Source organism: Solanum dulcamara, chromosome 7, assembly GCF_947179165.1.
Source record: "Solanum dulcamara chromosome 7, daSolDulc1.2, whole genome shotgun sequence".
Taxonomy (NCBI): domain Eukaryota; kingdom Viridiplantae; phylum Streptophyta; class Magnoliopsida; order Solanales; family Solanaceae; genus Solanum; species Solanum dulcamara.
The window spans coordinates 26,334,909-26,350,356 of NC_077243.1; positions in this window are offsets into that span (position 1 = coordinate 26,334,909).

Genomic DNA, 15,448 nt, shown 5'->3' on the forward strand with positions numbered 1-15,448 from the left:
GACATGATCATAGGCTGTTGTTGATAATGAGTCACTTAGCCTAAATTGAACCAACAAAATAAAATTGTACCCTTTGAACCAAAAATAATTAGAGCTTTAATGAACCTTTTCTTTGAATAACCGAAATTCGCCTTGCCTTGCTGTCAATGAATCCAAATTTTGGCGCTGGCCCCTCCAAAGAGATTGTGGACCCCAACTCAGGACAAAAGCCTAAGTTGAAGGTGGCTATTATAAGAAGAATTAATTTTATAAACCTGTATCTTAGACCTATTCCCTCTTAGGTAATTACGTACTTCAACTCAGGTCAAAATCCAAAGTTGGGGGTGGTTACTATAAGGAAAGAAGAAAAGTTAGGGAATGAAAGGAATGGTGGAGTGAGAGGAAAAGAAAATCATGGGTTGTGTCTGCAAATGAAAAAAGAAAATGTTATGCAATAATGATTCCTAAAGAAAAAGAAAAAGAATGAAATAGAGTAAACAAAAGCGGAAACCACACCCGAAAAGGAAGAATGAGGAAATAATGGAACAACAAGAGTTTGGAGGGTTGAAAATAAGTAAGCTAAGCCAAAGTAGCATTTGGAGGGGAAAAGTAGTCACTTTTATCCTAAATATATCCCACCCTAACCCCGAGCCTACGTTACAAGTCTAAAAAGTTCTATTGTGATCCCAACAAGGTTATTCAAGAGTAGAAGTATTGAAAATAAGGGCAAGCCTATGGTCTTTACTTCTGCATTATTTGAATTTCTTTTGAAAGTGCGAGAGTTTTATTCCAGTCTTTGTTTATTTTCTATACAATGTGAGAGAGACTTCTTTGTTGTGTGGTAACTATGATTATATTATTGTGTTTCTATATTACTTAGTACAGTGTCAGTTGCATTTATTTGGTTGACTGTGAGTAGTGTTATGTCATAAATTGATCCTTGTGAGTTAGTTGGACTACTAGTGTATTGCATAGTAGGAAATGTGTCATGATTAATGAGATGGGCTACTATATATCTATACTACAGTCCTTTGTATTTGCGCGTTGTGTTGTTTTGTTTTATATCATTGCTTGAGGACAATCAATGGTTCTAAGTTGAGGGTGTTGATTTTTCGCGTATTTACAATATTTTCGATGCTCAAAATGGTGAATTAGTGTGCGTTTCAAGCATGTTTCTGTAGATATGATGTAGTTTTTTTCTGTTTTGTAGAAAAACTAAGTCGAGCACAAGTTTTGATGATTATGTGGGTCGGAGTATTATTTTGCAGAGTATTAAGAAGAATGAGCCTCACCACAGACCATAGTGCTTTTCAAGGGTTGTGGTGGTGGGAGAGATGATGAGAGAAGAAACCAATGCCGAAGGGGCTAAGTACAACCCTACGAAACCCACCACTAACCGTAGTGCCTTGCACGAGTTGTGGTGGGTGTCGTACTAATGATCTTGTGAAGGTTTTGGTGGTATAAATTTTGGCCAAGTGTAACTACAAGGAACCCATCATGGGCCGTGGAGTCTACTACGGAAAATGCTGGATGATCGTGTAGGCTAAGGGCAGATGTAGGAAAATTGGCAAAGTCTATCACAACGGAGGTCAGTACCGACCATATTCCTCACCATGGGCAATGAGGATTGCCTGTGAAGAAATGAAGAGTTACACAGTATTGACGCCCAAGTTAAACACTATGGGAGAAGGACGATGGACCATGAACTCCAGTATGATCCGGGGTGGTTGAGCATGAAAGGTACCGACTTCAGTTTTTAGGATTTGGTTTTCTATTTCTATAAATACCCGAATTTATTTTATTTTTAGGGTTGAGCATTTTTACTAGTTTTTGAGTATTTTGTGAACATAGTGAGAATATACTTAGTTACTTTTGGAGATTGATTCTTGGTATATCATTCTGGTTTTCATCCTTTAGTTGTGATTTGTGTGATTGATTCAAGATTGACATCTTCATCTGCTGTAACACCCCAAAAATTTCTACGCCAAGACCCAAACTATTTTTCATATGCGTATAGGATCGAACTCGTGACTTCTAGTTGTATATATGAGCTAGGATAAATTCCTAAGTAATTGAAGTATGTTAGATGTGTTTAGGGGTCATAAGAGACCTCGAAGACCAAGCCGAGTCCAAAGAATTTTTATCAGCTAAGTTTCTGAATGAGGTCGTATAAGGGTTAACTTCAAATGACCATATCTCCTAATATACTATAAATTAGATATTCCATGACCTATAAAATTAAAGGTATTTGAGTTTTTTTTCCAACTCTAGTGAGGTGTCCTCATTCCGAGTTCAGAGTAAAAACTTATGATTATTTTTCTATAGACTATCACTGCAAGAATTTCAGGCCTGGGGACGCCATTATAGCACCCGAAACTAGCCTCAGGAGTTTGGGTGCTGGCGCGGCACACCAGCTATAGCGCCAGCAGTTTTTTTAGCCTATTTTCCAGATTTTTTTGATGAAGGTCAATTTAGACATTTTCCCTAAACATATATACACGAATTTGGACATGTTTGGGGGTCATTTGTTTAGTCTTTCACCTCCCAAAACCCCTAAACTTCATCCTCCTCTCTCTCAAATCATCCCCTCCAATTTTTCTCTCAAACTAAAAGGATTCAAGGCTCTTCATTGAAGACCAAGAATCAAACTTTCTTAAAAGCTTCAATCTAAGGTATGTGGGTTTACATCCATGGGTCCTTCAACATATGGAGCCCAAAAGTTTTCTCAATCTAGTATTTCCATTCAAAATAATGAAATCTTATGGGCTTTTACATGATGACTCCAAATACATATATTATGGTATATTTTAAGTTTATTTACTCCTATTGATATATATGTATATTGACTCTAAATTTCAAGTGATGAAAATTTTTATGGATTTTCATACAATGATTTCAAATGTATAGGTTCTTGAATATTTGAAGTTTATTTATTACCTATATTGACTTATGTTGATTCTTATTTACATGAAATGGATGGTTTATCAAGGTACGTATATGAAGGTTTGAAAGGTAGTTTTAAAGTGCATATGGTGGGTTGCTTTTAAGATATTGGATTTGATGCATTCATATCACTCTCATGCATACAATTATTCTTTAAATGTATTTAAAAGTTATATAAAATGAACCCACCCAGTCTTCTTATGTTGAAATGAGGTTGAATTGAAAGTTTGACTCCAAATGAAAGTTTATGAAACAAATGCCTATGTTTAAGGGAGTCTTGTGAAATGATTGAATGATGATGAAAGGGCTTCTTAGCCAAAGTAAGGTTTCAATGTGAAAGGACAATTCTCACATTGAATCAAATAAAATGTTTAAGGTTATGATATGACATGTTTGACCTCCCTATAGGCCGTCAATGCTTTTGAACATTTTTCCAAAATGAAAGGTCCGATTAGCATGGTACCCGAAATGCCATCACTGATTGTAGACCTAATTTTCTTATAAATCAAGGTTCATTAGTAGAACGGTAAATAGGGCATGGTAGTCATGATAATATTATAAACTAATGGTTTTAATGATCTATTCCACCGATGATGATTTGATGTCTAAAGTTATACAATGCTTATGTTATTATGATATATAAATGTTATTATATGGGATTTGACCTAGCACCGAATGTAGTATGTAGATGGCGACTCGACCTAAGGGGTCCTTAAGTAAAGTTTCATGTTGCATTAACTATGTGACACCATAGGAGCCCTTGTCGGCTAGGCCTTTGTAGCCACCTGATATTAAATAATTGAATGAAATCTGAATGGAGTTCTACTCGACAAGTAGTCTTCCCGTGCCAGCGTAGGGGCTTATGTTGGATTCTATGTAATAGCTCGCATTGTCTTAAATATCGGTTATGGTCACTTCCCTACAAAATGAATATTTTAAGGTTTCATATGAGGATGTCTAATTCATACATTCACTTATGCATATTGCTTACTTACGTTCTTTATTGCATTGTATACTCACCTACTTAGTACATTCAAAGTACTAACGCATACTTTTGCGTACATGATATCATCATATAGGAACCGACGTCACTCCTCGACCCTCTTCACGTGGCTAGCTTAAGTTAGTTAAAGATTGCTTGTGGTGTGTTCCCATGTTTTGGGAACAATATCCTTTTTATTCAAAGCTTATGTTATATAGAATAGTAAGACTTTTATTAAGGCATTTCTTAACACTTATTTTGAGGGTGAGCTAAGAACATGTCTTAGCCCCCGCCAAGTCTATTAGTAGAGGTATGTTTGGACATAAATGGAAAATGTTTTTATTTCCACTTATTATTGTTTATCTTTACTAATGAAATGCTTAATGAATGCTAAGAGGCTTGGGTGAGGTACCTCCGGGTGTCTCATTCACCGTGTCACGTCTAGGCCCTAGACTTTGGTCATGACAAACTTGGTATCAGAGAATGAGGTTTTGAAATGGTCCTAAGAGTCCAACATACCGCATCAAATAGGGTCTTGTTCATGGTTGTGAAGCGCGCCATAATTATGAATAATAGATTATGAGGAATTTAGAAAAGTTTCCTTTCTTTCATGATTCACGTCGTTCCCTAGAGTTGTCCTAAGACTTCCCTTATCTAATGAATTGTTTCATGTTCTCTAGATAGTACTTCGAAGAAGAGTACCTTCATCTAGATCAATGGATGCTATCAAGGACCGAGTTACTCCAATTTCGGAGCCTCCAATTCAAGGAGAGGTTGATGCTAATGGGGAACAAATACTTAATGGCCCTCTAGCCGAACAAGTGACTAATGCAGAATTTCATGATGCCATCCTATTATTGTCTAGAGCGATGATGGCTCAGTTGAATCGATAAAAGGTGATTCCTGTGAATGCAGGTAGGAAGAAAAGAAAGTGGGTGAGTAAGATGAATGCTATAAAGGAGAAATCAAGGGACTTTAATGATGCGCGCATTGATAGTGGTTTATCTTTTTCTAATGCCCTAGTATCTAGGCCTAATATGGAGAAACGTCCCTTTTCCCTTTGCGATAGGTATGGTAGGACCCACCAAGGAGAATGCATGGCCGGTAAGGAGGTTTGTTACAGGTGTGGTTATATGGGCCACAAGATAAGGGACTGTCAAGTGGCTACTAGTATAGGGAGGGAGTCTAAGAGGGCTCGATGCAAAGGTGAGGCTTCGCAACCCAAACCCGGTGGTGGTATTTGTGCATCTACTATTTCCAAGTATTCCAAGTATGGGAAAAATAATAGAGGAGAGTGCCTAGTGGGGTTGGGTGCTTGCTATAAGTATGGATAGCCAAGTTATTATGCAAAAGTGTGTAGGAGTGGTACTAGACCTCAAGCTCTGGCCCAAGCTACAAGTCATCCAGATCAACGTGCTACTACATCGGGACGCGGTTAGTTCCAAGAAAGATGGTATGCCTTTTAGATTCATCAAGAGTTAGAGGATTCTCCCAATGTTGGGACTGGTAAGTAAAAGGTTTCTGATTTTGAAGTACATGCATTGTTAGATCCATTACCAAATTGTGGGTTGTTGCTTTATTTCTTTCTAAGAGGTTTGATGTATATCTCAAAATATTATTGGAACCCTATTTGGTGTGTACCCCTATTGGTGAGTCGGTTGTTGTTAGGAAAAAAATCTATAAGGGTTGTCCCGTGTTTATCTTGCACAAAGTTGTTCCTTATGATCTCATTGAGCTTGAAATGACATATTTTGATGTTATTCTTGAATAGAAGGGTCATGATTCGGTAGTAAATGGTTAGTTCATTTCCTTTCTTAAGGTCCGAATATTGATTTTTAAGGGTTAGGAATGTCAACTCTGAAAGTCCTTCTCTTGAGTCGGCTCTTGTGGCTAATGAGTTTTATGACATGAGTGAGAATTCTCATCCGAGTAAGGCCAATGTGTGACCAGTGCACTTAGTATGGTTTTTATAGGGAGCGTGCCTCATGTTGATGAATGAAAGAAGGAGTTATAAGGGATGTTTATTAGTTGGCTAGATTGGGGGGGTGTAAGGTTGAGTGGTTCTGATTATGGTAGTACAAATTCGATCTGAATCATGTTTGGTTGTATATGTTAAGTAAAACAAGACCTTGATCAATCATTGGTAAAGTTGAAGGAATTGGTGGGAGATAAGAAAGTAGAAGTCTTTTCCCAAGGGGGAGATGGAGTATGTCATTACCAAGGTTGGTTGTGTGTCCCAATATAGATGGCCAAAGAGAAATGATATTGAGTAGAGTTCATAGCTCTCGATGGATGAGTTAGGGAAGATTGAGGGAAGAATGGGTATTCTATATTGTGATAATTATGGTATGCCTTGTCCATTTAAGGTTATAAATATGGAAGAAGAGCTAGATGAGACCTCGTTGTGTGTAATAGATAGGTAAGAGTATTTTGGTGTGACCTTTGGTAGGAGTGAATACCACTGAAGATATAGAGATGCTAAGGTAGACACAACAATCACTAAGTGACGTTGACCTCAAAGAAGCCATAAAGTGGTTAGAATGGTAGGCTTGAATGTGTGGTTGTAAATATGTGAGTGATTGTAGTAGGCTATTGATGACTTTTGTTAAGGTTTCAAGTGATTATATTAGAGTGGTTGTAGAACTAGGCTTAAATATAATGTTGATGGCATAGGGGTGAATGTACGATGTATTGGATGTTTCGTTATTAGGTCTTGAGGTTTGTGAAATATGGTAGTAAGGGGTAGTACTCTTGGAATAGATCTTCCTATAGAGGTATGAATGTGATTTGTCGTTGGAGATAGCCTTCTTTCATCTGGTGTTTCATATGTTGTTGTTTAGAAAATGTGTGGGTGATCCTAGTTCCATCGCCCTATTGAAAATAGTGAATGTTGAAGAAATCTCAACCTATGAAGAGGTTCCGGTTGGAATTTTGAACCGACAAGTTAAGAGATTGAGGAATAGGGAAGTTTCATCTGTAAAAGTCCTTTAGAGAAATCAACAAATTGAAAGCGCTACATGGGAAGTGGAAACGGATATAATGAAACGCTACCCTCATATTTTTCACACTACTCAAGCCTAAGGCACTAAGTTATCCAAGCTCAAGTATTTAAGGCTCCTATGTTTCAATTTTTCCAAAGTCCTCATATGCATGCATGCATGTTCATGAAGTTGAATTTAAAAGCTATGTTTTATGTTTAAGTTTAAAGCTTTCATGTTTGATGCATTTCAAGTGTCATTGTATATATGTTGGGTTGCTAGTCCTCGTGCCATGTCCACTTCTATGCTAATGATTCTCATTCGAGGACGAATGTTCCCAAGGGGGAGATATTGTAACACCCCAAAAATTTCTACGCCAAGACCCAAACCATTTTTCATATGCATATAGGATCCAACTCGATGACTTCTAGTTGTATATATGAGTTAGGATAAATTCCTAAGTAATTGAAGTGTGTTAGATATGTTTAGGGGTCATAAGGGACCTCTAACACCAAGCCGAGTCCAAAGAATTTCTATCGGCTAAGTTTTCGAATGAGGTCGTATAAGGGTCAAATTTAAACGACCATATATCCTAATAAATTATGAATTAGGTGTTCCATGACCTATCAAATTAAAGGTATTTGAGTCCTCTTTCGAATGCCAGTGAGTTTTCGTCATTTCGAGTTTGGAGTCAAAAGTTATGATAATTTTTCTATAGACTATCACTGCAGGAATTTCAGGCCTGGGGTTACAGTGGCGCCCGGCGCCACTATACCGCCTGAAACTAGCCTCAGTAGTTTGGGTACTGGCACGGCGCGCCAGCTATAGTGCCAAAGAGGTTTTTAGCCCATTTTCCAGATTTTTTTGATGAAGGTCAACTTGTACATTTCCCTTAAACATATATACACGAACTTGGACATATTTGGGGGTTAATGTTTTTAGTCTTTCACCTCCCAAAAACCGTAAACTTCATCCTCCTCTCTCTCAAATCATCCCCTCCAATTTTTCTCTCAAACTCAAAGGATTCAAGGCTCCTCATTGAAGACCAAGAATCAAACTTTCTTAAAAGCTTCAATCTAAGGTATGTGGGTTTTCATCCATGGGTCCTTCCACCCATGGAGCCCAAAAGTTTTCTCAATCTAGTATTTCCATTCAAAATAATGAAATCTTATGGGCTTTTACATGATGACTCCAAATGCATAGATTATAATATATTTTATGTTTATTTACTCCTATTGATATATATGTATATTGACGCTAAATTTCAAGTGATGAGAAATTTTATGGATTTTGATACAACGATTCCAAATGTATAGATTCTTAAATATTTGAAGTTTATTACCTATATTGATGTATGTTGATTCTTATTTACATGAAATGGATGGTTTATCAAAGTAATTATATGAAGTTTAAAAGGTAGTTTTAAAGTGCATATGGTAGTTTATTTTTAAGATATTGGATTTGATGCATTCATATCACTCTCATGCATACAATTATTCTTTAAATGTATTTAAAAGTTATATAAAATGAACCCACCCAGTCTTCTTATGTTGAAATGAGGTTGAATTGAAAGTTTGACTCCAAATGAAAGTTTATGAAACAAATGCCTATGTTTAAGGGAGTCTTGTGAAATGATTGAATGATGATGAAAGGGCTTCTTAGCCAAAGTAAGGTTTCAATGTGAAAGGACAATTCTCACATTGAATCAAATGAAATGTTTAAGGTTATGATATGACATTTTGACCTCCCTATAGGCCGTCAATGCTTTTGAACATTTTTCCAAAATGAAAGGTCCGATTAGCATGGTACCCGAAATGCCATCACTGATTGTAGACCTAATTTTCTTATAAATCAAGGTTCATTAGTAGAACGGTAAATAGGGCATGGTAGTCATGATAATATTATAAACTAATGGTTTTAATGATCTATTCCACCGATGATGATTTGATGTCTAAAGTTATACAATGCTTATGTTATTATGATATATAAATGTTATTATATGGGATTTGACCTAGCACCGAATGTAGCATGTAGATGGCGACTCGACCTAAGGGGTCCTTAAGTAAAGTTTCATGTTGCATTAACTATGTGACACCATAGGAGCCCTTGTCGGCTAGGCCTTTGTAGCCACCTGATATTAAATAATTGAATGTAATCTGAATGGAGTTCTACTCGACAAGTAGTCTTCCCGTGCCAGCGTAGGGGCTTATGTTGGATTCTATGTAATAGCTCGCATTGTCTTAAATATCGGTTATGGTCACTTCCCTACAAAATGAATATTTTAAGGTTTCATATGATGATGTCTAATTCATACATTCACTTATGCATATTGCTTATTTACGTTCTTCATTGCATTGCATACTTACATACTTAGTACATTCAAAGTATTAACGCATAAATTTGTCTACATGATATCACCATGTAGGAACCGATGTCACTACTCGACCCTCTTCACGTGGATAGCTTGAGTTAGTTGAAGATTGCTTGTGGTGAGTTCCCATATTTCGGAAACAACATCCTTTTTATTCTAAGCTTATGTTATATAGAATAGTAAGACTTTTATTAAGGCATTTTTTGACACTTATTTTGAGGGTGAGCTAGGGACATATCTTAGCCCCGCCAAGTCTATTAGTAGAGGTATGTTTGGACACAAATGGAAAATGTTTTTATTTCTGCTTATTATTGTTTATTGTTACCAATGAAATGCTTAATGAATGCTAAGAGGCTTGGGTGAGGTACCTCCGGGTGTCTCATTCGTCGTGTCACGTCTAGGCCCTAGGCTTGGGTCGGGACATCTTCGTAGGTATTAATTCATGAATTCTTCACAAATTCTTGTTGTTTTACTTACAAATATGAGTAGCTAAATCCACAAATAGGGTTGTGGGAATCATAACGACTTAACTAAAATAGGCAAAAGTAGGATTGGTATTCATGATTTGTTTTTGCATGTATTGTAATTTGTTCATTCAAAAGCCTTTCTTAGTGAGTGCAAGTATTAAGAAATTTCATGTATTCATTGCTTTCCTGGGAAGGAGGTAGTGATTAGGAAAAGAATTTCACAATAAAAACTCGAATAGTCTGACTTTGAAGGAAGGGATAGACTTCATTTAAGTTACTTAAGTCCGGAAGGAGATAGTACTTTGGGATCCATGGCGAGGGTTAGTAAAGTATACATTCTGAGAGGATAAACTTCATTTAAGTTACTTAAGTCCGGAAGGAGATAGTACTTTGGGATCCATAGCGAGGGTTAGTAAAGTATACATTCTGAGACCGGGAGGAGATGAATGAAATTCATTTAAGAAGGTCCGGGAGGTGAATTAGATGTTACCTAACTCGCTATATTTTGCATGCAATACATTGAACAATATCATGAATACAATTAGCCTATTAACTTATAAGTCCTGGAGAACACAATCATAGTCTAGTCTTCATATTGTTTACAACTTTAATCTTATTTACTTGATTTTGCATTGTTACTTTTTCTAAACTAAAACCAAAACCCCCAATTTTAGTTTATGCAAGTTTATTTTCGGGAAGTAGTAATTATAACTGAATAGTGAAAGATAATAGAATTTGTTTGAATCTATTCCCTGTGGGTTCGACCCTGACTCTTAGTTGGGTAAAATATACTTCTAACGATCTTCTATATCTCTTTCAAGAGGTGTAATTGAGAGTTATCAGAAACCATTGCATAAGAAATCAATAAGAAAAAGGTCCTTAATAACTTTTAAAAAATAAAGGGTTCATGTGTTAAATTAAACATGCAATAGTAAAAGATCATTAATAATGTGAAGTAATGAAATCTTTATAATGAAATCAAGAATTCAACAATACGAATATAGAGTAAATTCAAAAATTATGAATCCTGGGATAAAAACTCTATCTTTGATCTTACTAATTGAAACTGTAGATGTAGGGAGTGAGGACGAACTTAGTTCCTCACAATTATAGCCTTACATATCTGGGAGAACAAAAGATCTTGAAGAAAGTTTGATTGAGAAACTTCAAACCCTAAGTTTGTTCTTCTTGATTCTTGCTCTACACTTGGCGAGGAATAAATGAGAGTATTCTGAGATAATACTATGATATAATCCCCGGTTAGGTATTAAAATATTCAAGGTTTGGGCTTAGGATGAATGGAAAAAGACTAAAATAATCTTAATTAAAAATTTATCGAAACATTCCATGAGGGCAATCTATAAATTGTGGTTTGATCTATGACTCGTGAATCCCATTCCTGGAATTCAGGCCTAAAATCTGAGCCTCAAAAGTTCATTCCATGAGCCCTAATTATGTTCCATGGTTTGATCTACAGATCGTGGTTTTTTCTACTGAAAATCATACCCAAAAACAAGTTTCAGGACTTCATTTAATGGGCCAGAATTACGGCCCGTAGTTGAATTTACAACTGTAGTTGGGTCTGTAAAAATCATACCCAAAATATAATTTCTGAAGTTTTATTTCACGAGCTCAATATATGTTTCGTACTTCAATTTATAACCCATAAATTGAGTTCGTAGAAAATCAGCCTCTGAAAATTCTGGAGGAGGTATCTTTGGCAAATCGATCACAATATTTTACTCCCAACTCCGATTGATGCAAACTTGATGATGTTGAAAATCAGACCTATAGACCTTTAATTTGATAGGTCATAGTTCACCTAATTATTTATATGTCAAAATATATGGTCATCTGAAGTTGACTCTTGCACGGGCTAATGCAAAAAACTTAATCGGTAGGAAGGCTTTAAACTCGACGTAGTGCTAGAGGTCTCTTAATACCCTAAACCACTTCCAATACACTTTCTACACTTGTTAAAGGACCTTAACACACATTATCAAGTGAGACATCGCAATATTCAAGCTTATATACTTATAACAAATGATTTGGATTCTAAGAGTAGAGTTGCGAGGTGTTACAATATATATATATGTTAAATGTCATGGTATATTTTTTGGCCTAGGAAAAGATTTGTTTAGTTCTGTTTAAAAGAAAATTTTAAATTCTTCACAAATTTACCTTTTTCTAAAATCTCAATCAATTATTCTATAAAACAACTTATCATTTTCTGCTGCATCTCAATTGAGAGATCAAAGATCTACTGCTGATATCTTGACCTTCAATGAAACTCTTAGTGTTACTACTAATTCAACCAGTGCTAAATGTCAAGAGATGGTAGTATCCAAGAACTTAGACATAGTGATTCTGCATTAGTTGAGGGAACTATTAAATATCTTTCTAACCATAAGGATGTAACATTGTTCTCATAATGAATTTTTCTTATTATATCCACCGATTGGAATTGGACGTAACCATGAGGGTGTTAGTAGCGGGTTAATTTCATTGTGGTGTTGAACATGATACACGTTCTCAGAAAGAATAATTTGTTGAAGATAAATCTATTATTTATCAAACAATAATGATACACACTCTTCTGTCAGTACTATATCAGCAGCAGCATCAATGAGTAGCTTTTGTTTGAGTGTAAGAATAAGACACCTGCACCCACCAAAAAATATCTATGGATTAGTGAATTCTTGAACCTCTACTAAGATAGCTAAAGGTGGTTCGTCATATTCCATCATCTCTTCCATGACTAGGCTTGCAGTTTCCTTATCTTTCATGATCAGATCCTCAAGAATTTCGTCAGGTTCCAGTACATCATTCCATTGGTCTTCCCATAGGGGAACATTCTAAGAATGATGAACATCGACAACATCAAACATGAATTCAATTTCTGGAATGTTTTCTATATCCTGTAAGAACGAACTCTCATCATCATTACAACAACAACAACAAACCTAGTATAATCCCACCATATGGGGTCTGATAACGGTAGAGTATACGCAGACCTAACCCCCCACCTTGAAAGGTAGGGCAGCTATTTCCGAAAGACCCTCAGATCAAGAGAGGAAAATAAGATAAAAGGTCAGATAGGGACAAGCATATCGAAAATAAGATGAAAATAAGGAATAGTAAAAGTGAGAAAGTCATGATAGAATAGTATGTAAGAAAGAGGCATTAACTAATATAAATAAATAAGATAATCAAAGTACAATGGCCTAACACCTCTAAACAATAATACAATGCAGAAATCAAATGGCAATAAACAATGAGCAGAACTACAACTACTATGGTGTAAGGATAAGTCGCCTAGCCTTTTATCCTAATCCGAATCCTCCACACAGGAAATTATAGTGTGCTAATGCGCTTACTAATAGGAAAGAATAACGAGACTATGTACTAGACTTGTACCTAATGTGGGTCCTCTACACCCTCCTATCTAAGGTCATGTCTTCGGTAAGTTGTAACTGTACCATGTCATATCTAATCACCTTTCCCTAATATTTCTTTGGCCTACCCCTACCTCTTCTGAAACCATCCATGGACAACCTCTCATACCTCCTCATTGGGGCATCTGTCTCTCTTCTCTTCATATGCCCAAACCATCTCAGTTGTATTTCCCGCATCTTGTCTTCCACCGAGGCCACTTCTACCTTATCACGAATAGCCTCATTTCTAATCCTGTCGCTACTGGTATGCCCACACATCTATCTCAACATTCTCATCTCATCTACTTTCATCTTTTGAATGTGAGAGACCTTAATTGGACAACACTCTACCCCATATAACATAGATGGTCTAACCACTACTTTGTAGAACTTGCCCTTAAGTTGTGGGGGCACCTTCTTATCGCATTGCACGCTGGAAGTGAGCCTCCATTTTATCCACCCTACCCCAAAACAATGTGTGATATCATCGTCAATCTCCCCGCTGCCTTGTATGATAGACCCAAGGTACTTGAAACTACTTTTCTTTTGGATGGCTTGGTCACCAAGCCTAACTTTAATGCCAACCTCCTGAGCTGTCTCACTGAACTTGCACTCTAAGTACTCTATCTTGGTCCTACTCAGCTTAAACCCTTTAGACTCTAAGGTATGTCTCCAATCCTCTAACTTAGCATTAACTCCACTATGAGTCTCATCGATTAGGACTATGTCATCCTCAAAAAGCATACACCATGGCACCTCACCTTGAATTTGTCGCATCAATCCATCCATCACTAAGGCAAATAAAAATGGACTAAGGATTGATCCTTAATGCAACCCCATCACAACTAAAAAGTGCTCTGAGTCCCCTCCTATTGTCATTGCCCTAGTTTTGACACCCTCATACATATGCTTGATCACTATAATGTATGTCACAGGTACATCTTTAGCCTTCAAATATATCCATAGTATCTCCTGTAGAACTTTATCGTAAGCCTTTTCTAAATAAATCAATACCATATGCAAGTCCCTCTTTCTCTCCATACACTGCTCCACCAGTTTTCTTATAAGATGGATGGCTTCTATAGTTAAGCGTCCCTGCATAAATCCAAACTGGTTCTCTAAAATAAACATGCCTCTCCTAACCCTCATCTCCACTACTCTTTCCCACACTTTCAGAGTATGGCTTAGAAGCTTGATACCTCTATAGTTGTTGCAGCTCTAGATATCCCTCTTTTTTTTATATAGAGGGATCATTATACTCGACCTCCATTATTCGGGCATCGTTGCTGTCCTAAAGATGACATTAAATAACCTAGTCAATCACTTCAAACCTATCGGGCTCTCACTCTTCCAAAACTCCCCAAAAATCTCATCAGGTCTGATTGCTCTTCCCAGTGCATCCTACTTACAACACCCTTAACCTCTTCGATTGAAATACTCCTGCAACACCCAACATCGTGAAGCCTCTCTATATGTTCCAAATCTCTCAACACAATCTCTCTATCTCCTTCTACGTTCAAGAGTTTATGGAAGTACGACTGTCATCTCTATTTAATGAGAGTCTCCTCTACCAGTACTTTTCCATGCTCGTCCTTAATGCACTTCACTTGATCCACATCGCGTGCCCTTCGCTCCTACACCATGTATAGCTTGAATAATTTCCTATACCCACCTTTCTTTTCTAGTTCAGTATAAAGGCATTCAAAAGCTGTTGTTTTTGCCATTGAAACCGCTGACTTTGCCTCCTTCCTTGCTATCTTATAAAGTTCCCTATTCGTTTACTTCTCCACCTCATCCTTGCTTTCTATTAAGTTTTCATACGTTATCTTCTTTGCTTCCACCTTCCCTTGCACTTCTCTATTCCACCATTAGTCCCCTCGATGTTGGCCACGACTACCAGTCGAGACTCCCAAAACTTCCTTTGCTACAACACTAATACAACTAGTCATCCTATCCTACATAGTATTCGTATCCCCACTACTATCCTAGGACCCCATATCCTTCAATTTCTCTCATATCTCTAGGGCGCTAGTTGTAGTCAAACTCCCTCATCTGATCCTAGGTCAGTCATCTCTGACCCTTTTCTTTCTCCTCATCTTGATCCCTAAATACATCACCAAGAGCTTATATCGGGTCATAAGGTTATCGATTGGAATGACCTTACAGTCTTTGCACAGACCTCTATCATCCTTCCTAAGGAGTAAAATATTTATCTGAGTCAGCCACCGCACTTCAGAAGGTTACCAAGTAGTCCTCTTTTTTTGGAAAACTCGAATTGGCTATCACCAACCCAA